The 26,406-nt window shown below is 36.6% G+C and overlaps 1 non-coding gene and 1 pseudogene across 1 annotated transcript; one reads left to right on the top strand and one right to left on the bottom strand.

Annotated features, from left to right (window-relative positions):
• Positions 1 to 588: 588 nt before the first annotated feature.
• LOC131658380 (uncharacterized) overlaps positions 589 to 26,406 on the bottom strand; it is a 63,613-nt pseudogene continuing 37,795 nt past the window's right edge.
• On the top strand, positions 3,877 to 3,983 carry LOC131645331 (small nucleolar RNA R71). The gene has a single exon (XR_009296960.1). It is a non-coding gene; the product is annotated as a small nucleolar RNA R71 (small nucleolar RNA).

Below are 26,406 nucleotides of genomic sequence, written 5' to 3'. Positions count from 1 at the left end.
GTTTCCGGTTCGTTGGCATCTATCACAGTTTATTACAGCAAAGTAAACGTCTTTCCACAGGTTAGGCCAGAAAAGTCCAGATTGAAGGATTTTGGCGCAGGTTCTAGATGTGCTATGATGTCCTCCACATGGTGCAGAATGGCAGTGTGTAATTATGCTTCTTATTTCTTCTTCGGGTACACAACGTCTAAAGATTCCATCGGGGTCTCTTTTGAACAAGAGTGGGTCGTCCCAATAGTAATGTTTTAGGTCATGGAAGAATTTCTTCTTCTGATGGTAACTTAGATCAGGAGGAAGCACACCAGCAGCTAGGTAGTTTACGAAATCTGCATACCAAGGTGTGTTAGATTGGGCTAAAGCTATTTCAGCTAATATGTCGGTTTCAGCGTTTGGATGGTATGGTTCGAATTCATTTGCTTCTAATTGAGCGATGAGTCTTTCGTAAGGGAAATCGTCGTCAATTGGTACTTCTTCGGGTTTTAGATTTTCCAAACGAGAGAGGTGATCTGCTACCACATTTTCAGTGCCTTTTTTATCTTTAATTTCCAGGTCGAACTCTTGTAGTAACAAGATCCATCTCAAAAGTCTTGGTTTGGCGTCCTTTTTGGTTAGGAGGTACCTAATGGCGGCGTGGTCAGTGTATATGATTATTTTGGCTCCTACCAGGTAAGAACGGAATTTGTCTAATGCAAATACGACAGCTAATAATTCTTTTTCTGTCGTGGCATAATTCATCTGAGCTTCGTCTAGGGTTCTACTCGCATAATATATGACATGTAGTTTCTTATCCTTTCTTTGTCCTAGAACGGCTCCTACAGCATAATCACTTGCGTCACACATTATTTCGAAAGGCTCATTCCAGTCGGGAGGTTGCATAATTGGCGCAGAGATTAATGCTCGTTTAAGCGTTTGAAATGCTTCAGTGCATTTATCGGTGAAAATAAATTCGGCGTCCTTCATAAGTAGTTCAGTTAAGGGTTTGGTTATTTTAGAGAAATCCTTAATGAAGCGTCGGTAAAAACCAGCGTGTCCCAGAAAACTTCTTATTTCTCTAACGGTTTTGGGAGGTTGAAGGTTTTCGATAATTTCGATTTTTGCTTTATCAACTTCGATTCCTCTATCGGATACGATGTGTCCAAGTACAATTCCTTGTCGAACCATGAAATGACATTTTTCCCAATTAAGGACTAGGTTTACGCTTACGCATCGTTTAAGCACCATTTCAAGGTTTTCTAAACATGTTTCAAAGCTTCCTCCACAAACAGAGAAGTCGTCCATAAAGACCTCCATTATTCCATCTAGGAAGTCGGCAAATATTGCCATCATGCATCTTTGGAAGGTCGCGGGTGCATTGCAGAGTCCAAAAGGCATTCGTCTATAAGCGAATGTACCATAAGGACAGGTAAACGTGGTCTTCTCTTGGTCGTCAGGGTGAATAGGAATTTGGAAAAATCCGGAGTATCCATCTAGATAACAAAAATGCGAGTGTTTAGCTAGGCGTTCGAGCATTTGATCTATGAAAGGTAAAGGGAAATGGTCTTTTCGGGTAGCTTTGTTTAGCTTCCTATAGTCAATGCACATTCTCCATCCAGTTTGGGTACGTTGTGCTACAGATTCTCCTTTTGCATTAGTGATTACAGTGACTCCTCCTTTCTTTGGTACGACGTGAATAGGGCTAACCCATTTACTATCGGATATAGGATATATTATTCCAGCTTCTAGCAGTTTTTGGATTTCCTTTTTAACCACATCGCTCATAATAGGATTTATTCGCCTTTGATGTTCCCTAGAGGTTTTACTATCGTCTTCGAGCATAATGCGGTGCATACACAGAGAAGGGCTTATACCTTTCAGATCTGATATGTTATATCCTAAAGCGGTAGGGTATTTTCTTAGGACATTAAGTAATTTTTCAGTCTCGGTTCGTCCTAAGTTGGCGTTCACTATAACTGGTCGGTTTAGTTCTTCGTCTAGAAATTCGTATCTAAGATCGGTAGGAAGTATCTTCAGCTCTATAGCAAGTTTCTTAGGTCCAGGTATAGGATCGGGAGTTAAGGCTAAGCATTCACTCAGGTGGTTATCTTGATATTCCTCACGCCAGTTGTCATCTTCAAGAATTGGCGGCATAGGAATTCTTAGGATTTCGGTTTCCTTATTTGGTTCGGATTTTATTTCCTTGACACACTCGTCGATTATGTCAGCAGAACAACATGTGTCAATTATAGAAGGTGCTTTTAGGAATTGGGAAAGTATAAATTCTATTTTCTCTTCTCCTACTTCGAAAGTAAGCTTTCCTCGCTTTACATCTATAATTGCACCAGCAGTTGCTAAGAATGGTCTTCCTAATATGATCGGGATGTTGGAATCTTCTTGGATATCCATAATGATGAAGTCAGTTGGGATGTAGAATTGACCTACACGAACAAGGATATTCTCTAACATTCCTACAGGGTATTTAACTGAACGGTCAGCTAGTTGAAGAGACATTCTCGTTGCTTTAAGCTCACCTAGATTGAGTTTCTTACAGGTCGAAAGAGGCATCAAACTAACACTAGCTCCTAAGTCGCACAAGGCTTTCTCTATGATGGTTTTTCCAATTACGCAGGGTATAGAGAAACTACCAGGGTCTTTCAGTTTTGGAGGCATGTTATTTTGGATGATAGCGCTACATTCAGCGGTAAGCGTTATAGTTTCGTTATCCTCGAGTTTCTTTTTGTTTGATAAGATTTCTTTTAAGAACTTAGCGTACGAAGGCATCTCAGTTATGGCTTCTGTGAACGGTATGGTTATGTTTAATTGCTTCAGAAGTTCTACAAATCTTTTAAATTGCGCTTCGGTTTTTGATTTAGCTAATCTCTGAGGGTAAGGAATTGGTGGCTTATAAGGTGGTGGTGGAACATAAGGTTTCTCCTTTTCGGGTTCCACTTCGTTATTGTTCTCATCAGTCTTAGCAGTTTGTTCGTCAGTTATTTTCTTTTGGGTTTCCTTTGGCTCTTGTTGTGACATGGGTACGTTTTGAGTTCTAGGATCTATGGGTCCATCGTAATTTGTTCCACTTCGTAGTGTTATCGCGTTCGCATGTCCTTTAGGATTGGGTTGAGGTTGAGCAGGAAACGTGCCAGCAGGGGCAGCAGTAGGTGCTTGTTGTTGAGCTACTTGTGAGATTTGAGTTTCTAACATTTTGTTATGCGTAGCTAAAGCATCTACTTTGTTTGATAGTTGTTTTAGTTGCTCGCTATTGTGGATGTTTTGATTCAGGAAGTCCTTATTGGTTTGTTGTTGGGAAGCTATGAAGTTCTCCATCATGATTTCTAGATTTGACTTCCTAGGGGTGTTTTGAGCAGCTACAGGCGCTTTTTGGTAGCCAGTGGTACAGCAGGTGCTTGTCCAGGCGCGTACAACGCATTGTTGTTCTTATAAGAAAAGTTCGGATGGTTCTTCCATCCAGGGTTGTATGTGTTAGAATAAGGGTTTCCTTGAGCATAGTTTACTTGATCAGATGGGACTCCAGTCAAGAGTTGGCATTCAGCAACTACATGTCCAGTCAATCCACAAATCTCGCAGTTAGGTGTTACAGCAGCAGCGGTGGCTGAAGGAGTGATGGTTAAGTTCTCGATCTTTTGAGTTAAAGCGTCTACTTTAGCGTTAACACGGTCTATACCACTTATTTCGTACATTCCTCCTTTGGTTTAGGCTTTCTCTAGAGCGGCTCGTTCTCCACCCCATTGGTAATGGTTTTGTGCCATGTTCTCTATGAGTTTGTATGCTTCATCATGGGGTTTGTCCATTAATGCTCCGCCAGCAGCGGCATCTATAGTCATTTTAGTGTTATATAAGAGACCACCATAGAAAGTATGGATGATCAGCCATGGTTCGAGTCCATGATGAGGGCATATTCTAAGCATGTCCTTGTAACGTTCCCAAGCTTCGAAGAGTGATTCGTTATCTTTCTGGGTAAATCCGTTGATTTGACCTCTAAGCATAGCAATTTTGCTAGGCGGAAAGTATCTAGCTAAGAATACTCTTTTCAATTCGTCCCATGTGGTTATGGAGTTCGAAGGCAGGGATTGAAGCCACGCTCTAGCTCTATCTCTCAAAGAGAAAGGGAAAAGGCGTAATCGAATAGCTTCGGAATAGCTTCGACTTCATGCTTAACCCTGTCGAACCAATAAGCTACCCTTCGGCCATACTAGAGTTCGATCCAATATCTCACAGAATTATAACTAACACCATCCTTAATTCATATTCAACCAATTAAAAACCAACAACATCATTTCCATCTCTCAAATTGATGAAGTGTTTAGTCTTGTTAGCCTTGGACAAAACATCTGCAGGTTGCTTCTGAGTGGAGCAATGAACATCTTCAAGCGCTCCATTCTGAACTTGATTTCCCAGAAAATGATACTTAGTATCTATATGCTTGTTTTTCCTATATTGCATTGGGTTCTTTGCAAGATTTATTGTTGACTTGTTATAAAACACTAGTTGGACAAGTTTACTCACTTTAAACTTTATTTCATGCAGAAAATTCATCAGTTAAACAACTTGACATGCTGACACGACACTAGCTATGTGATTAGCTTCACAGATTGACAAGGCAACCATTGGTTTCTTCTTGGAACACCAAGAAACGGGAGCATTGATTAGTGCATTTTGATGTACATTCCTCTATGTTTATACTTATGCATTTCCATACTTTACCTTAGTTATTTTTTCTACTTTATTGTGTTTTTATAAACCAGATTAATTTCGCACTTTGATTACCTTAGTCTGTACTAAAATGATCATAACTGGAGCTACGAGAATCAAATCGACACGTTCTATGAGATTAATATAATTTTGCAATATAATCCCTATGAAGGATAGAAAAACACTTAGAAAGGGGGGGGGGGTTGAATAAGTGTAGTTTCAAAACTCGTAAGATAAAAATAATTTGCACAAGTATTTTTATCCTGGTTCTTTGTTAACTAAACTACTCCAGTCCACCCTATACAAGGTTATTTACCTCAACTGAGGATTTAATCCACTAATCACACGAGATTACAATGGTTTTCCACTTAGACAACTTCTAAGTCTTCTAGAGTCTTCTGAACACAACTTGATCACTCTAGGAACAACTGCTTAGAGACCTTCTAAGACTTCTCTAGAGTATACTGATCACAACCCGATCACTCTAGTCCTTTACAAATTAATGTAAACAAATTCTAAGAGTATTACAATTGCTTCTTAAAAGCGATAATCACAAACTGTGATATTTCTCTTACAGATTTAAGCTTAGACTCACTAAAGTATTACAACAGAAATGTAGTGAGGTTGAAGATGAAGTTTCTGAGCTTTTAGTTGAACAGCGTTTCAGCAAGTTAATATTCACAGAAATTGTTAAGAATTGGTAACCTTGCTTCTCATCAGAACTTCATTTATATAGGCGTTGGAGAAGATTACCGTTGGGAGCATTTAATGCTTTGCGTATTCCGTACAGCATTGCATTTAATGTTTCACTGTTTTGTCAACTACCTCGAGCCTTGCTTTTGCTGTGACTACTGACATTGCCTTTAATAGCTTCTAACGTTCCTTTTGTCAGTCAGCGTAGCCCGCCATCTAGTACTTGATTCTGATTTGTTCTTTGTAAATACTACGTTGAATATCATCAGAGTACAAACAGCTTGGTGCAGAGCATCTTCTGATCTTCTGATCTTGATATGCTTCTGAGCGTGATTCCATGACTTCAGTGTTTCTGCTTCTGAACTCAAGTTCTTCTGATGCTTCTAATAGACCATGTTCTGATTCTGCCTCACCATCTTCTGATGTCTTGCCAGACCATATGCTGAAGTTGCATACTGAACCTTCTGAGTCAAAGCTTCTTGGCGCTGATTTGTGCATACTCTTTATATATTTCCTGAAAAGGAAATTGCATAGGATTAGAGTACCACATTATCTTGAGCAAAATTCATACACATTGTTATCATCAAAACTAAGATTATTGATCAGAACAATTCTTGTTCTAACAATCTCCCCCTTTTTGATGATGACAAAAACATATATAAATGATATGAATTTGCAATCAGAATAACAGACGGCAAAAGACAATTACACAGTTATAGCATAAGCATATAAACATAATGTGAATGTGTCTCCCCCTGAGATTAACAATCTCCCCCTGAGATGAATAATCTCCCCCTGAAATTAATTTAACAATATTCCTTCTTGCTTTTGATTCTGAAGCTTCATAGCACTCAGCTTGCTTCAAGAATCCAAGAACTTGATTCATCTTGTTGCTTATTGATCTTGAATCTTCAATTGCTGCAACAACACAACTTAGAAACATATGAAGCTTGCAGCTTCTGTTAGTAATGTGGGGGCTTTCTTCCCGGCAACTGCTAATATAAATCAAATCATTTATCACTATTTCTCCCCCTTTTTGTCATAACATCAAAAAGAATGTAAAAGATTCAGATGTAAGCATTCGACAAAGGAAAGAAAAACAAATAATCATTGATAAATCAAGCAGAAGTACAAGAGTTATGCAGAATAAGCTTTTCATTGATTAACCAAACAGAGTTACAGAAGATGTATGCTGATACACAAGTGCAACAAGCAAAGAAAATTACAAGGACACAAAGACTACAACCCTAGCCTAGTCCTAATCTAAGCCAGTATATCATGAATCCCAGCGTTGTTCTTGCTCTTGCTTGGTCATCAAATCTTGAAACTCTGCATGCCTGAGCAGCTCCCAGAGAAAGAAGTAAATGAATACAAAGGAGGAACTGAGAACAGTTCACCAGGAGAGAGCGTATTCTCAGATGGGCAAAGGATTGATATTCATAGAAAAGTGAGAGAAAGAGAGAGAGAGCGCAAAGATTGATTGAAGAATGCAAAGAAATGGAGAAATAAATAGAGAAAATGTGGGGAAGGAAACGTTCTAGGGAAGGGAAACGTTTGAAGGATATAAAAGAAATGATGAATGGCATTTAATGTTACGTGACAAGAGGAGAGAAATTATGACAAATGAAGTGATAGAACAGTTACCTATGAAAGGCGCCTCCTCAACTGCACGCATGCTTGTCCAAATAGGATAGACACGTGTTACCATCTGGAAAGCTAGATACAGCTGTATTTACTTTAAAAGATATTCTGAATCAACTTAGACAATGAATCGTTAGTAATAAACGAGTCACTACTTCTAATTGATTTAAGATCAGAACTTCTTATAAAACATTAATCCAATCTCATTTCAGAAGATAGCCATACATAAGATTTTCTCATCTTCTCATTCTGGGCATAAATCCATACTGATATTCTTCAGAATGAACTTAAACCTATCTTCAGCAAGGGGTTTTGTAAAGATATCAGCCCATTGATGGCCTGTATCCACAAAGTTTAAAGATATAACACCCTTCTGAACATAGTCCCTTATGAAATGATGTTTAATCTCAATATGTTTAGCTTTTGAATGTAAGATAGGATTCTTAGATAAACATATAGCAGAAGTATTATCACAGAAGATAGGAATGTTACTCTCAAATATTTGATAATCTTCTAACTGACTTTTCATCCAGAGCATTTGTGTGCTACAACCAGCAGCAGCAACATATTCTGCTTTAGTTGTTGAGAGAGCAATAGTAGCTTGCTTCTTGCTGTACCATGAGATCAAATGACTTCCAAGAAATTGACAACTTCCAGAAGTGCTATTCCTTTCAATTCTGTCTCCAGCATAGTCAGCATCACAGAATCATACTAAGTTGTAATCTTTGGATCTTCTGTAAACTAAACCAACATTAGTAGTACCTTTCAGATACCTCAGAATTCTCTTAACCGCAGTTAAATGAGATTCTCTCGGATCTGATTGGAATCTAGCACACAAACAAACACTGAACAGAATGTCAGGTCTAGAAGCAGTTAAATATAAAAGAGATCCAATCATACCTCTGTACAACTTCTGATCTACCTTCTTACTTACCTCATCCTTACCTAGGACACATGTTGGATGCATAGGAGTTTTGGCTTCTTTGCTTTCAGAAAGATTAAACTTCTTCAGAAGTTCTTTCACATACTTTGTTTGATGAACATAGGTTCCTTATGATGTTTGATTGATTTGAATCCCAAGGAAATACTTGAGTTCACCCATCATGCTCATCTCAAACTCAGCCTGCATAGACTCAGCAAACTCCTTTCCAAGTGTAGCATTAGATGTTCCAAAGATAATATCATCAACATATATTTGACAAATTAAAATATCCTTTTTTAAATGTTTTACAGAAGAGAGTAGTGTCCACTTTTCCTCTAGTGAAACCATTTTCCAGAAGGAAAGAACTCAAACGTTCATACCAAGCTCTAGGAGCTTGTTTCAATCCGTATAATGATTTCTTTAATTTAAAAACATGATTTGGAGACATGGAGTCTTCAAAACCAGGAGGTTGATGGACATAAACTTCTTCATCTATGTAACCATTTAAGAAGGCACTCTTAACATCCATCTGATAAAGAGTGATGTTGTGTTGAGTGGCAAAAGAAATTAATAGACGAATAGATTCTAACCTGGCCAATGGTGCAAAGGTTTCTGTATAGCCAATCCCTTCTTGCCGACTATAACCTTGAGCAACCAGTTTGGCTTTGTTTCTTACCACTTCTCCCTTCTCGCTTAGCTTGTTTCTGAACACCCACTTAGTGCCGATGATGTTAAATCCTTTTGGTCTAGGGACCAAGTCCCATACATCATTCCTTGTAAACTGATTTAACTCTTCTTGCATGGCAATTATCCAGTCTGTATCTTCTAGAGCTTGATCAATAGAAGTTGGCTCGATCAGAGAAACCAGACCTAATTGACATTCAGCATTGTTCTTGAGGAATGCTCTTGTTCTGATAGGATCATCTTTCTTTCCAATAATGACATCTTCTGAGTGAGCAGATGTGAGTCTAGATGATCTTCTGATACATGGTTCTTCAGAAATTCTCAGATTTTCCAAGGATGCAGCAACCTGATCTTCTGATTCTTTGCTGCTTTGGTTTTCAGCTTCTGAAACTTTTCTTCTTGGTTCTTCAACTTCTGATATATCAATATCAATATCTGCAAAATTCTCAAACTGCTTTGGCTTTTCAAGACCAAGCTTATCATCAAACCTGATATTGATTGATTCTTCTACAACCAATGTTTCAATATTGTATACTCTGTAGCCTTTAGAGCGTTCAGAATATCCAAGAAGGAAACACTTTTGTGCCTTAGAATCAAACTTACCAAGATGATCTTTAGTGTTCAGAATAAAACAAACACATCCAAAAGGATGAAAATATGAAATGTTGGGCTTTCTGTTCTTCCACAATTCATAAGGAGTCTTATTTAGAATAGGTCTTATAGAGATTCTATTCTGAATATAACATGCAGTGTTTATTGCTTCTGCCCAGAAGTGTTTAGCCATATTGGTTTCGTTGATCATGGTTCTGGCCATTTCTTGTAGAGTCCTATTCTTTCGTTCTACAACTCCATTTTATTGTGGAGTTCTAGGACAAGAGAAATCATGGGCAATACCATTTTCTTTGAAGAACTCCTCAAAGAATTTGTTCTCAAATTCACCACCATGATCACTTCTGACCTTTATGATTTTACACTCCTTCTCAGTTTGGGTCTGAGTGCAGAAATCAAAGAACACTGAATGAGACTCATCCTTGTGTTTCAAGAACTTTACCCATGTCCAGCGGCTATAATCATCAACGATGACTAATCCATATATCTTCCCTTTGACAGATGCTGTTTTGACAGGGCCAAACAGATCAATGTGCAAAAGTTCTAACGGCCTTGAGGAAGAGACAACATTCTTAGACTTGAATGCAGGTTTGGAGAACTTGCCCTTCTGACATGCTTCACAAAGAGCATCTGATTTGTATTTCAGATTAGGGAGTCCTCTGACAAGATTTAGTTTGTTAATCTGAGAAATCTTTCTCAAACTAACATGTCCTAATCTTCTGTGTCAGACCCATTGCTCTTCAGAAACAGACATAAGACAAGTCACCTTCTGATTCTTAAGATCCTGAAGATCTGTCTTATAAATGTTGTTCTTTCTCTTGCCTGTAAATAGGATTGAGCCATCCTTCTGACTTACAGCCTTGCAAGACTTTTGATTAAAGATTATGTCATAACCATTGTCACTTAATTGACTTATGGACAATAAGTTATGAGCTAATCCATCTACTAGAAGAACATTAGAAATAGAAGGAGAGTTACCAGACTTTATAGTTCCTGAGCTAATAATTTTGCCCTTCTGATCTCCTCCAAACTTCACTTCTCCAGCAGATTTAAGCACCAGGTCTTGGAACATAGACCTTCTTCCTGTCATGTGTCGCGAGCACCCAGAGTCCAGGTACCATGACATGTTGTGCTTTTCCTTCTTTGCAGCCAAGGATATCTCTTCAGAATCTGATTCTGATGTAGATTCTGATCCATCATCCATTGTGGCCATTAGTGCCAGATTTGCCTGCTCATCTTCAGAGTCTGATTCTGATTCTGAATCATCCCATGTTGCCATAAGACCTTTCTTCTTATGAAATTTCTTCTTGGGATTTTCCTTCTGAAGTTTTGGGCACTCACTTTTGAAGTGTCCTGGCTCATTGCATTCATAGCACACGACCTTTTTCTTGTCATATCTTCTGCCTCCAGAAGATTCTCCTCTTTCAGGCTTCTTTGAGCTTTTGAAGCTCCTGAATTTCCTTTGCTTGCTTTTCCAGAGTTGATTGACTCTTCTGGAAATCATGGACAGTTCATCTTCTTCTTCTTCTGATTCTGATTCTTCAGAATCTTCTTCTTCAGCCTGAAAAGCGTTAGTGAATTTTTTAAAATTAGATTTTAATGCAACAGACTTACCTTTCTTCTGAGGTTCGTTTGCATCCAGCTCAATCTCATGACTCCTCAGGGCATTGATCAGCTCTTCCAAAGAAACTTCATTCAGATTCTTCGCAATCTTGAATGCAGTTACCATTGGGCCCCATCTTCTGGGAAAGCTTCTGATGATCTTCTTTACATGATCAGCCTTGGTGTAGCCTTTGTCCAGAACTCTTAATCCAGCAGTCAGAGTTTGAAATCTTGAAAACATCTTCTCAATGTCTTCATCATCCTCCATCTTGAAGGCTTCGTACTTCTGGATTAGTGCAAGAGCTTTGGTCTCCTTGACTTGAGCATTTCCTTCATGAGTCATTTTCAAGGACTCATATATGTCATGAGCCGTTTCCCTGTTAGATATCTTCTCATACTCAGCATGAGAGATAGCATTCAGCAAAACAGTCCTGCATTTGTGATGATTTTTGAATTCTTTCTTTTGATCATCAGTCATTTCGCTTCTCGTGAGCCGTACACCAGTAGTTTTAACAGGATGTTTGTAACCATCCAACAGAAGATCCCATAGATCAGCATCCAGACCAAGAAAGTAACTTTCCAATTTATCTTTCCAATATTCAAAGTTTTCACCATCGAATATTGGTGGTCTCGTGTAACCATTGTTACCATTACCATTGTATTGCTCAGCAGAGCCAGATGTAGATGTAGATGTATTTGTTGAAATTTCACCAGCCATCTTTTACTGAAGCGTTTTTCTCTTCCTGAATCTTTTCTAAACACGGTTAAGTGCTTGCACCTTAGAACCGGCGCTCTGATGCCAATTGAAGGATAGAAAAACACTTAGAAAGGGGGGGGGGGTTGAATAAGTGTAGTTTCAAAACTCGTAAGATAAAAATAATTTGCACAAGTATTCTTATCCTGGTTCGTTGTTAACTAAACTACTCCAGTCCACCCTATACAAGGTGATTTACCTCAACTGAGGATTTAATCCACTAATCACACGAGATTACAATGGTTTTCCACTTAGACAACTTCTAAGTCTTCTAGAGTCTTCTGATCACAACTTGATCACTCAAGGAACAACTGCTTAGAGACCTTCTAAGACTTCTCTAGAGTATACTGATCACAACCCGATCACTCTAGTCCTTTACAAATTAATGTAAACAAATTCTAAGAGTATTACAATTGCTTCTTAAAAGCGATAATCACAAACTGTGATATTTCTCTTACAGATTTAAGCTTAGACTCACTAAAGTATTACAACAGTAATGTAGTGAGGTTGAAGATGAAGTTTCTGAGCTTTTAGTTGAACAGCGTTTCAGCAAGTTAATATTCACAGAAATTGTTAAGAATTGGTAACCTTGCTTCTCATCAGAACTTCATTTATATAGGCGTTTGAGAAGATGACCGTTGGGAGCATTTAATGCTTTGCGTATTCCATACAGCATTGCATTTAATGTTTCACTGTTTTGTCAACTACCTCGAGCCTTGCTTTTGCTGTGACTACTGACATTGCCTTTAATAGCTTCTAACGTTCCTTTTGTCAGTCAGCGTAGCCTGCCATCTAGTACTTGATTCTGATTTGTTCTTTGTAAATACTACATTGAATATCATCAGAGTACAAACAGCTTGGTGCAGAGCATCTTCTGAACTTCTGATCTTGATATGCTTCTGAGCGTGATTCCATGACTTCAGTGCTTCTGCTTCTAAACTCAAGTTCTTCTGATGCTTCTAATAGACCATGTTCTGATTCTGCTTGACCATCTTCTGATGTCTTGCCAGACCATGTGCTGAAGTTGCATACTGAACCTTCTGAGTCAAAGCTTCTTGGCGCTGATTTGTGCATACTCTTTATATATTTCCTGAAAAGGAAATTGCATAGGATTAGAGTACCACATTATCTTGAGCAAAATTCATACACATTGTTATCATCAAAACTAAGATTATTGATCAGAACAATTCTTGTTCTAACGCCCTATTCCTTCAATTCCACTTTGTGTTTACCATTTGATTAATCTGATTATTCATAGATTAGATTTTTTGGTTCGATTGATTTACATTTCCCAATTTATATGTGTTTTGTCGCATGCTTAATCGTTAATCCGCTTTATGCTTAACTGAATGCTTAATTCAAAAAATGGGAAATATAATTCTTATAATATTGTTGCGCTTGTCGATTGATATTATAATCGAACAGGAGTGGAATCCGCTTAGGATAGTGAAATTATAATAATCGATGATTGGTAGAAATAAAATTGGTAGATTGAATTATTTTATAATCACTTGTTTCATAATCACTTAATTGCTCTGTTTATTAAATCGATCCTAAAACCAACCCCCTAAATCGATTTATTGTTGATTAGTAATAATAAAAAATCCCTGTGAGAACAATATTCGAGTTGTCGTTACCGCTAAACTACCATTTTTATAAAACACTCGTTTTTTATCTTTACGCGACAGCGGATCAAGCACCTAGATACATAAACCTGTAATCTATAGTGCTTCTTTTGTCAACTTTATCTCCATACTATGCAGAGTCTGACTATCAAATCATCTTAGTATTATCTGACCCTCCAAATGGAAACAAAATTCCATCCTTCAGAGTTCCCTTTATATACTTGAGTATCTTGACTGCAACTTGATAATGTGACCACTTTGGTTTACTCATAAACCTACTCACAATTCCAATTACTTAACATATGTCAGGTCTGGTATTACACAAATATCTCAAGGAGCCAACCAATTATTTGAAGGTTGTAGCATCTACACCCTCTCCTTTAGAATTAGAGTCTAGTTTATGGTTTGTTTCTGCAAATGTAAATGAAGTTTTGTAATTTATCAGATCAAACCTCTTCAGCAACTCAAGTTCATACTTCAGCTGATGCAAAATGGTTCCCTTTTCAGAGCCTAGAATCTCAATTCCTAAAAAATATACCATATTTCCAAGGTCAATCATATAAAAAATATTCATTAGCATCTTCTTGAACTTGTTCATCTCAACAACACAACTTCCAGTTAGCAATATGTCATTAACATAAAGACACATCAGAATCACATTACCATCAGAAGCATGATGCACATACTAACCATACTCCATTTCACTTTTTTTAAACCTTGAAGCTTAAAAGATGAATCACCTTTCAGATTCCAAGCTCTTAGAGCATGTTTACACCCATACAAGGCTTTATGCAGCCTGTGCATCATCTCTTCGTGATTCTTATTCCAAGCGGTTGTGACACATAGACTTTATCTTGTAAAGGACCAATCAAAAAAGTTGATTTCACATCTAAATGCATCAGATGCCATTTCTTATTTTCAATTATAGCCATCACCAGTCTATTGTTTCATGTCTAGCTATAGGAGCAAACACTTTAACGGGATGTTAAGCCCATCGAATCCCTCAGGGTGATGCTGGATTAAATAATCCAACAATTACTCTAGTGTTAGACGGGGGAATTCAAACCATGAACGTGGTTCTAATATCACTTGTTAGGGAGTCCGGGGAGCGAGACTCGAAAGTGTTAATGGGTTAAACGTTCATACCACATATCAACCCAAAACCTTAAGGCAATGGGGGTATGTGTCACCTCTCTTATAAACCCAACATTTGTCATCCACAAGACTAGCCTTGATCCATACTAAGCCCTCTTACGCTCCTTTACTGAGTCAACTAGGCTCTGATACTACTGTGTTAAAGTTCACACCTCCATTGAAGCATAAGATGAAAAAGATAGAGATGAAAGAAGAGAGAGAATAAAGAGTGTAACACAATTTCTTAAAATGAAAAACAATTACAGTTATCACCAAATTGAATGTGATTAAGTTTATATACTATAACTCAAATTCAAACGCATCTCAAATTAAAGCTAAATGCAACACCAATTGAATTGCAAATACAACTACAAAATTAAATTTGAATTTCCTCTAACAATCCAAACAAAGTCTAAGAATTTTTAGGTGTTTTTTATAAGTCTCTTGGTATTATAAATCATTTAAATGCCGAATCGATCTAGTTTTGGAGATAACTCGTGTTAAAGATTGACACAACTTATGCTCGAAATGTGATTCTATGCCGGTTTTCCAAATTTTCTCTAATTCTAAACTTGTGTCTTGGATGCTTCAAAATTCTTGGACAAGTTGCCTCGATTTAATTAGAAGTTTTGTTTCAAAATGTCTTGTATCTTTAGAGAGGAGAATGCTTGTCTTGATGGTCTTGCTAATGCAAATTTTATTAATAAAAATTTTTGGTGGAATTTTTTACGTGTTAGCATTAAGTTTTTAATCGAAATAAATGTGATTTCCAAATTTCCGATTTCAATAGAGTTTAATTTTTTTATTCTTTTAAATGCGGAATTTTTTATTCTTTTAATTTTTTTTATAAATTCTTTAACAAGACAAATGTCTGTTATCCAACTCCACTGAAATTTTGCTTAATTTCCAGAATAATATTTTGATTTGCTTAATTTTTAGTAAATTAGATTTAATAATATGTTTCTCAAAAAAATTATATCTATAAAGAGTTTAATGGATATGCACTGACAGTGTAAAATAGTTTTATACTGTCATCCAATAAACAACCACCAATTTGTCATGTCATTAAATTTTTTTAAAAATAAAAGAGTGTTTTAATTGGATACATGGTTGTGATTGATTGACAGTATAAAACTATTTACACCGTCAGTGCATCACCCATTTTCTCTTCTATAAATATGGATAGACTATATAAACTTGCGTTTCCATTATTGTTACATTGTCGTGGCACACAATGCGTTCTTGCGGTTTTCAAGTGAGAAACATTGGGCAAGTTATGTTATTTTTAGTCGACAAAGACAAAATCTATTATTTTAATACTATACTATAAGAATCCAGGATGCATCGATCTTCCATGTTTATTCAAATTTAGAAAAGAAAATAAAGAAACAAGACAAGGAAGGTGGCTAGTTTACAAATTGCATGCAGACGAAAGAATCTTTTAAATTTTGAAAGTAAGTTGTCTTATTCTACACACCATGACAAACTCATAAGTGTTTTATATATTTTGGTAATATTTAAATATAGTTGCTTATGCCGTGATTTGAAAGTTGATGTATTATTTTTTTTCTTCAAGAGACAAACTAATGGTTTTTACACGGATATCTTTGGAAGCTTCATAAAATGTTGGAGTTGTTAAAAACAATAATAGATGGAGATGAAAGTGAGTAACTTGTTTACCAAGTTAGTATGTGAAGGCAATGTATAAATGAAAGCTATGTAAATAACTTGCTTAGTAAGCTATCCGTTTTTTTAGAGTTAGTTAGATAATTTGTTATGCAATCTGTCATGTTCTCTAACTAACTAGCTCTTGTACCAAGCTTTTATATAAGCTTGTTTTTGCTTTCATTGCAAAGTTAATGTATCAATGCTTTTGTTCATTCAATCACGTCTTTTATAAACTTGATCACAAAGTTAGAAACTCTTTGATGGTATCATAGAGTCTGGTTTCATCCGGCTCTTCTTCGTGTGATTTCAATGGCAATAAATAGCAATAACAATAATAGTAAAAATGCTTCCTCAAATTCAGACGCTACACTTGGTTTTGTACTACATTCATCTATCGGAGAATCCAATAATTGTAGGTGTCACACCACAATTGAAAGGACATATCGATTATAATTGATGAGTGAAAAGGGCGCAATGTGTTCTTGACATCAAAAGAATATGATCTTAACTTTGTTGCATGGGAGAGATGCAATAACTATGTTGGTTCATGGTTAATCAATTCGGTGAAGCCACAAGTTGTTGAAAGTGTGGTTTACATAAAAAATATTGTAGATGTATGGAACAATCTCAAGGAAAGATACTTGCAAGGAGACGGGGTTCATGTTGCTACTCTGTATCAAGATATCTAGAATTTCAGACAATGAGACTTAAAAGTTTTGAATACTTCATTGAAATGTGTGTTATGTGTGTGTGTGTGTGAGAGAGAGAGAGAGAGAGAGAGAGAGAGAGAGAGAGAGAGAGAGAGAGAGAGAGAGAGAGAGAGAGAGAGAGAGAGAGAGAGAGAGAGAGAGAGAGAGAGAGAGAGAACCAATTCAGACATATGTCTCAATGTACATGTCCGAATGCCTGTGTATGTACTGCTATGCGTAATGCAAGAATGTTCAAGAAAAAAGATAAAATTATTCATTTACTTATGGAATTTAATGAGCAATATCAAAATGTTATGTCTCAAGTCTTGTTGATAGAGACTCTTCCAACCATCAATAAGGTCATATCAATGGTCTTACAAGAATAGAGGCAACTGAACTATGATGTTAATGCACACGCAAAGGTGAAAAATGAAGAGACAGAAGCATTAGTCAATATTGTTGAGAACAATGGAACCAACTGTGTCTTTAGTACATGTAGAGAATATGGTGGTTATCAAGGAGGAAGGGGTCGATGCAACTCTTTCAGAGAATAGGTATGTACACATTGTGGAAAAATGATTATATAGTTGACGTGTGATATGAAAAACATGTTTATCCAACCAAGTTGGGGATTCAAAAAGGGGAATGCCTATGCTAACAATGTAGAAGCTAGCATTTAAGAATATGGTGTGAATCTCTTTTATGTTGCCGTTAGAGGAAGCACATTAGAAACTGCATTTTATTTTGGGCCTAACACTGAGGCTGAATATAGGAGTCTGGCACATCTATTAGCCGAGATTTAATGGATTCAAACTCTCCTTCAAGTGTTATATGTTCCAATGGAGCCTCTTTAGTACTCAGTGACAATCTATCATTGGCCAAAGTCCTATCTTACATATCAGGATCAAGCACATGGAGATTGACTTGTTTTTTTGCGAGAAATAAAGTTCATGCAAAACAACTATGTTGTATATGTTCCGAAAACATACATGTGTTTAGAATTGTAACTATAAGTGCACCATAAGTGATAAAACAAATCTCTTTTATCATAATAACTGATAAAACAATTCTATTTTATCAAACACTATAATTGCATTTCTGTAATTGATTTTGAAATAATAAAGAAACGAATTACAAAATTGTAATCATTAAATATAATCTATCACTCTCTATTCTAATACCAAATGGAAACAAATATTAGTAATGGAACCAAATATTAAATCAATTTAATTTATTTTATGAACTAGATACAACTTAGTGAGATATAAGGTTTGGTTGTTGTTGTTTTTAAGAACTAGATATAACTTAGTGGGGCATAAGGTTATTATGTGAAAAACAATATTTCAAGTACTGTAATTGGTTAACTCGGAGGTGTAACCAGTTACACGTATCAAAATAAGTCAAATAAGATGCAGAAAAGTTATTTTGAAGTTGGCGTAACCGGTTACGCATTTGCAGTAACCGATTACCACTGTTTGTTATTGTTTTAGTTTTAGCAGCTGTAATACGGTGAACTGACTTTAAAGAAATGTGCAGATAGCAAGAGTCGCCACCTACTTTTATTTTATCCAATTTAGGAAAGGGAAAAAGAACAGGAAAGACCTTTTGAAAGATTTGAGTTCGGGGGGTAGGTTATACAAAGGGAAGGTTTAAAGCACCCTGGTTATCCATGGGCTCTTAATTGCTTAGCTCACTTTGAAATGTTTGAAAATGTTTGAAGTGTCGTGTGTGAATAGTAAAAACTTTGAAGAAGAACTTTAGCTTGTAAATAAGCGTAGTCTTTTTGAATTTGATTTGAAAAAGAGTGGGAAAAGAGTTTTGAATTTAGAGCAAGCAATTAGTAGCAACTACCCTAAGTTAGAAAAATTGTTCTTTTAGTCTTTCGGGGTGAAAGGGTCTATCCATACCATGAGAGGGCAGGAAGTCTTTCAATTGGATGTGAAGGGTCATCGAGAAATTATCGTTCACCACAAGACTGTCCCTTTCCAAAAAGAGGGCAGGTAGTCTAAGGGGAGGATATAATAGTCATTTAATATTTTTAGGCATCATGCGAGGATACCTTAGCAACTGGGACAATCATCTTTTACCGAGGCAACTTCGAGGGACTAGATGATTTTCAATCTCTTTAGGCAACCTTGCTTTTAGGTATCCTCGGAATTGAGGGATGTGACTATTTAGTACAATTAGAGGCAACAGGCAACAGATAAATAAGACAACAAGGCAACGAGAGGGACTACCCTAAAGGTGTGTGGGTGCAACAATCAGGTGGTTAATTCAGATATTGTTATCTTGTAATTAGTGATCTAATTCAGTTTAAGGCTTGCACTCCCTAAGATTACTAACCACGCAGTTTAAAATTGCAAAAATTAAAAGTTCCTACGCTATTACAATAAACACCTGTTAATGCGGGAAAATAAAGGCAGGAAAATAAACCTAATTAAACTATTACATCCTGTGAGCAGTTACATAATAAGGCAAAAACAACTCGTGGGCAAACCACAAGAAATAATAAAGTAGATGATAAACCTGCAAAACAAATCAAGTGATAGTGATAGAAGGCAATTTATAATAGGCAAAATAAATCAAGGTTAGAAGGCAAAAGGTTAATATAAAAAATAATGTTAATAATAGAAACCTAAAGTTGTCAGACCCCAATAACATCGGCCTAAAGTGACCTGGAAACCCTAATTTGATTAACCTAAAGTTAACCTAAAATTAGTTAACCCTAATTAATAAAATTAATCCTAAATTATTAAATATTTAACTTGATTTGAAATCTACTAATTAAATTATTTAAACTAAATTAGCTAAATCCTAATTAGTCTAAAATTAAGCATCAATTATCTAATAATAAAAAAACATTCTAAACTAATTCTAATTTCTAACTAAAAGTAAATAAAACATTGAGTAATCAATTATTTCATAAAAAGGAAAGGAAGACTATTTTGTAAAAAAGAACCTGGTCCCAGCCAGGTTTGAACTGGGGTCTTGAGGGTAACAAGTGGAAGCGCTGGCCATTCGTTACGTATCCATTCGCTGATGGAAACTTTGTCTCCAATGAATAAAAGGGAAACACCATGGTGATAGCACTGAAGAAAAAAGGTGTGGACGGAGGGGATCTGCAACGCAAAGTTAAGAAGAAAAATAACAATAATGTCTGGGGGCGGAATCGAACCCGCGTTCGTGTGCATAGGAGTCTTATCACGTCACCCTTTCCACTGAGCCAACTTCGTTAATTGATATTACCAGTCACCAATAATAATATAATACAAAAAAATAACTTAAGAAAATTAAAAACAAAAAGGCACCCAGACTCGTCTTCTTCGTTGAGCTTTAAAGAACATACAAGCTTTTGGCCACGGTTTCCACGCGTGGCCATAGCCCTTTCCCTGAAAACCTGCAAATCAACATCAAACGATGCCCACGAACAATCTAGACCAAGCATAAACAACGCCACGAATTCAATAGTTTCATCAATTTTGCCTAAAATTGTCCTTATGCAAAAACCCCTGTTTAGAGGATTTAGAATCCTAACAATGGCATAAGTAAATTCCAGCCTCTAAAATTCAATCGAACTATGCAAATATGTTAAGAACATCATGTTAAGCATTAATATGCAAACAAAATTGATTAATACTGCATGAATTCATAAAATCAGATTCAAACGAAACTTGGCAAACCGTAGCGTATGGGAGTCGAATCTGAATGTGTGAAACCTCAGGGATGATCCAGAAAGCTCTAGAAAACGTCCAGGAATACGGCTGAGCCTCCACAACACCTTGCATTGGCTTTAATCTTGGAACTCGGATCTTAATTATTCTTGACGTTTTGAAACTTTTGTGAGGAGCTTGGAACCCGAATCCTCTTCCTTTCTGTGGCTTTTGAGAGTCATGTATTTATAAGAGATTCATTTAGGTTAACAAAACCAAACCAAATCTATATAATTCTTATGATTGAGATTTGATTTGAGATTCATATGAAATTTTGCTATTTTTGTCTCAATTATGTTAAGTCAAATTTTCACCCAATTTCACACGATTCATTGCTGTCCAAGGCCAAATCTTTAGCTTCTAGAAACATTTGAAATAACATTTATGATTTAATCCTTTTATTTCATATTTTTAATAGTTTATTTAATGTTTACATGAATAAAATTCAAATAAACATAAACAAAGCTCATAAAAATAGAATAATGGATTAAAGGCTTCATGGGTATGTTTAGAATCCAAATGATGGGCCCATTAGTGAAAAAAACCTCAAGATTACTCAAGTTAACCCTTATGCATTCCTCAAATTTTAGCCAACTTGCACTATTCATAACTTTCTCATTTTTGATGATATGAAAATGTTCTAGGACTTTTTGAAAAGCTCATGATGTTCTCTACAATCCCCTTTGGAACATATTTTCCATTTGGAGATTTTATCTTGATGATATGGCTTCTGAGAAAACACTGCTTTTTGCGATCTTCTAGGAGGACCTGTAATGTTTTGGACCATATCTCTTAAATGAAGCATTTTTAGCCTTGGCATGTGAGAGACAAAGTTGTAGAGAATTCAATTTCCTTAAAGATGAGCTTTGGATGGAAAATTTCTGATATTCCATGTGAAAGTTATGGCTGGTCAAAGTTCAATTGACTTTTTCCTTAAAAACCTTAATTTAGAAACTTAGGTTTTTGATGATTTTGGAGCTTTTCTTGATGAATCATGATCAATCCTTGATCAAATGATGAATGATACTTCAAAATGAGGATGTTGACCAAAAATCAGGAATTTTGACTGTACTTTGACCACAGTTGACTTTTAGGTCAAACCAGTCGCCCATTAATCATTTGAGCAGTTGATTAAGCAATCTTAGGAATCAGAACTTAAAACTTGAGGGGAGAATCCATTGAATCATATGAGGGGTCGTGGGGTCCATTTGTGGCGTCGGAAGTTGATTTCTCCTTGAGAAGAACAAAACCCTAGTTGGAGGGTAGTTGATTAGGAGAGTGTGCATTCAATCAAATCTTGTGCTTCTGACATTCAGCTGAGTTTAAATATGAAAATATGGTGGGCAAATTTTGGGGTATAACAGCAACTCTAACCGGTTACAAGTTTTGTGTAACCGATTACAGGCCCGACCTTTTATATGTATGCTTATGTGACTTGTTGTTTTATATCCCAATCATTTGTATAAATGTCTTGGAGGCATAAATCATTACAAACCTACCCATCCTTGATGCAAAGAACTATGAAAAATGGTATAAGAAAATGAATATGTTATTTGGCTACCAAGATGTTATTGAAGTGTTCAAGAATGGGGTGGATCCCCTTGTAGAAGGTGCAACATGCACAACGAGCAACACATAAGTAACAGAAGAAGAAAGAATTCAAGGCGCTATTCTTGATACATCAATGCGTGGATGGTGACAACTTTTAAAAGGTTGGTGATTGCGAATCGTCGAAGCAAGCATTGGAAATTCTGGAATAGGCATATTTTAGAGATGACAAAGCGAAGGTGGTGAGGTTACAAACTCACAAACTTCAGCTTGAATTGATTTAAATGAGGAAAAATGAGACGATAAACAATTACGTGCTGAGAATTACTCGATTAATGAACCAAATCAAGGCATGCATAGAAAATGTTATTGAGAAGAATGTTGTATCGAAAATCTTATGTTCTTTGACTGCAAGATTTGACAATATTGTGGTTGCAATAAAGGAATCGAAGGATCTTATGACGTTGAGCAAATGGGTGCTTCAAATCTCTCTTGAGGCTCATGAGCAAAGGATGGAGGAGAGAAATAACGACAAGGCAAAGGAAAAGATCACTTTGCAAGCTCAGTTCAATGAGAAGAACAAGAAGTCAAAAGGAAAATGGCCTATTAATAGTAAAGGGATTTTTCACATTTTGGTGCAAGAGAGTCTCAAAATTCAAAGAGCTCGAATTTTAAAAAGGGTGAGAGAAACTGCAACAAGAATGGTGGTCAAGAGAACTTTAGATATGAAAATGGATAGTTTGACAAGAGCAATATGCAATGTTACAATTGTCAAAAGCTTGGTCATTGTGCATGATAATGCAATGCAAACAAGAAAAAACCTCAATCAGATGAAGCCAAGGTTGCAATACAATAGTTTGATTATGATAACACACTATTGGTCATGATCACATAAAGAGAATGCAGCGGTATTAGGCTTCAGGACAGTAGCAACAACTGTTCCAGGAACTCTACAGAAACGTGTTGTAACCGGTTATGTAAATGCAGCAATCAATTACAACGAACGAAAAATGTTATGATGAATGCGAAAAAGGGAGTTCAAAAAAGTGATAAATGGTATTTGGACTCCAGCTGCACAACTCATATGGCAGGGAGGAAGGATTGGTTTTTCAAAATCAATCAAGCCATGAAGTATAAAGTGAAATTCGCGGATGACATCACTTTAGCAGCCAATGAAATCGGTGATGTTTTGACCATGAAGAGGGATGATGTGCATTCCTTGATCAAATATGTATTGTACATTCCGGAAATCAATTGTAACCTTTTAAGCATTGGCCAATTCCTTGAGAAGGGTTACAAGATTCACATGGAAAAGAAGGTGTTATGTGTTATGGATGCAAATGAAATTTTGATCCTTAAAGCTCATATGACTGCCAATAGAACTTTCAAAGTTGAGCGGAAAGTTATGGAGCACATGTATATATCTTGCTACAATGGCTAGTCGAGAAGAGTGAATATGGCAGTAACGTCTAGGGCATATCAATTTTTGAGATCTCAATGCATTGAAAAAGAACGAAATGGTAACTGGGTTGCCATCCATCAACATACCGACTTGAACTTGTGAAGAGTGTGTACAAGAGAAGCAATACAAATGTAAATTTAGCAAGGAGGCGAGTTGTAGAACCAAGCATCACCTTAAGGTGGTGTGTTTCAATGTGTGTGTGGGCCGATACAAGTTGATTCGGTTGGTGGCAATAGATATTTTTTTTCACATTTATCGACGATTATAGTAAAAATATATAGACATGCATAGTCAAGAGAAAATATGAGGTATTCGAAGTGTTTAAGATGTTCAAGTCCATGGTTGAGCAGCAAAGCGGTCACAAGCTCAAAGTTCTCAAAACAGGCGGAGGAGACAAATATGTCTCAAATGACTTTGTGTAGTTTTGTGATCAAGAAGGCATAGTACATGAGGTAGTACCATCTTATACACTGCAATAAAACAATGTTGCCAAAAGAAAAATCGATCAATTATGAACATAGTGAGAAACGTGTTGAAGGGGAAGAAATTTCCGAAAGAGTTATGGAGAGAAATGGTATCCATAACTGCCTTTTGTTGAATATGTGTCCAACAAAGAAGCTTGAGAAGATAACAGTGAAAGAGGCATGATGTGGAATCAATTTGAATCTGAACCATTTTAGAGTTTTCGGTTTCGTAGCGTATCGACATCTTCTGGGACAACTTAGAAAGAAGCTGCACGATAAGGGTGAATTGATGATAGTTGTTAGGTCCCGCTCTACTGGTGGTTAGAAACTGTATGATGCTGCAAGAAGAAAATTTTGATCAACCGAGACATGGTTCTCGATGAGTTGTAGCCATTGAAGTAGCCTATAACTAATTACAGATAGTCGTTAACTGGTTACGTGGTTAACTAGTTACCAGAAAGTTGTAATCACTTACACCTTCGAAGTTCTAGATTCTGCAGAACCGAGAAGTGTAAAAACACAACATGTCGAACCCTAAATGAAGAGAATGTCAGAAGGACAACAAAGAAAAGAGGTTTTCCTCAAAGACTCGAGACTATGGGATGTTCTGAGACAACGAAGTCAATGATGATGGTGATTTTGTCCATTTTATGCTTATGGCTAAATTCGAACCTGTTAAGACGGAAAAGGCCTTGAGTGATCCAAAATGGATTTGTTTTATGAAAGAGGAGCTGGAATTGATTGAGAAAAATAATAATTGGGAGTTATATGATCTACCAGAAGGAAAGAGTCGATTGGTGTTATATGGGTCTATAAGGTGAAGGAAAATTCCAAAGGTGAAATAATCAAGCAAAAGGCTCGATTAGGTGCAAAGGGATTTTTGCAAAGAGAATGCATAGACTTTGAAGAGGTATTTGCACCAATTGCTAGAATTGGAACCATAATTCTAGTTGTTGGTATTGCGTATAACAATAATTGGCCCATCTATCAAATGGAAGTGAAATATACGTTTTTGAACGGCCCTCTTGAAGAGGATGTTTATTTAGAGCAACCCCTTGATTTTGCTGTAAAAAACCAAGAAAGAATGTTCTACAAGTTAAGAAAAACGTAATATGGTTTGAAGCAAGCTCCAAGAGCTTAGAACAAAAGGATAGATGGTTTCCTAAAGAAGATTGGCTTCATGAAACGTGTATCCTAACACGGTGTTTATGTGAAGACGAATACAAGTGAAGGAGTGATCATTCTATGTATATACATAAAAGAATTGTTGATTACCGGTAGTGACAAGAAATGTATTTCTAAGTTCAAGTGTGAACTTATGAAATAATTTGAGATGACGGACCTTGGTCTATTGACTTATTTCCTTAGCATTGAGTTTCAAAGGTCCAAAAGGGGACTGCTTATGCATAGAAGGAGATATGCTCTTGAGATATTGAACAAGTGTGAAATGGAGCATTATAATGCTGTCACTCACCAGCAGAACCAATGTTAGAACTGTCAAAGAATGAAGAGGAGCAAAACATTGATCCAACCCAATATAGAAGGTTGATTGGATCCATGCGCTATTGTGCAGTACGCGACTGGACTTGCGTTTAGTGTCGACATTGCAAGTAGATTCATGAAGAGACTGAAGGTGTCTCACTTGACAGCAGTCAAAAGAGTCCTAAGATACGTCAAAAGGGTCAATTAACTGCGAAATTCTCTTTCTCGCAACGAATGCGGGCAGAAAATGCACTTTGCTCAGTTTCCCCGATTCTAATTGATGCGGAGATAAATATGATCGTAAGTCTACAGTTGGATACATCTTTATGTTTGATGGAACACCAATCTCATGGTGTTCGAAGAAGGAACCAGTGGTAGCACTCTCGTCTTATGAGATTGAGTACATAGTCGCTTTGTTATGTGAGTGCCAAGACGTGTGGCTAATGAATCTATTGATGGAGCTGGGCAACAATGAGGATGAGGCTGTTACACTCCTAGTTGACAATGTTTCCGCAATTAATCTTGCTAAGAACTCAATTGCACATGGAAGGAACAAATATATTAAGATGAAGTCACTACTTGAGGGAACTTGTGAATGAAGGAAAGTTGAGATCGAGATATTTCAAAAGTGATGACTAAGTGGTTGATTTGTTGACAAAGGGAGTCATAAATGATGTGTTCAAAAGGTTGAAGATGAACATGGACATGGAAGACTTGAAGCACTTGAATTAAGGTGTGATAACACGAAAACATATCGTATATTTAGCTTAATTTACATGTATTATTATCTTATTTTATTTCAATTTTATTATTTTATTTCGTGTTATGCTGGTATTTTGTTTTTGTTTCAGGAATTTATTGAATCGGAGCTCGCAAAAGAAAATAATAAAAACATGAGCCAAAATGAAGAGAAAAAGACCAAAAGAGGTGCCTTAATTGATGAGGGGCGCAAATAAGAGGAACCGAGGCCCATGAACCAAAAGCCCAGGATGAAGAAGGAGATGCACGTCATCAGGAGGCCCTGACGAAT

Source organism: Vicia villosa, linkage group LG1, assembly GCF_029867415.1.
Source record: "Vicia villosa cultivar HV-30 ecotype Madison, WI linkage group LG1, Vvil1.0, whole genome shotgun sequence".
In the NCBI taxonomy this organism is placed as follows: Eukaryota; Viridiplantae; Streptophyta; class Magnoliopsida; order Fabales; family Fabaceae; genus Vicia; species Vicia villosa.
The sequence above is the reverse complement of the archived record's forward strand: the minus strand, read 5'-3'. Positions and strand labels throughout refer to the sequence as shown.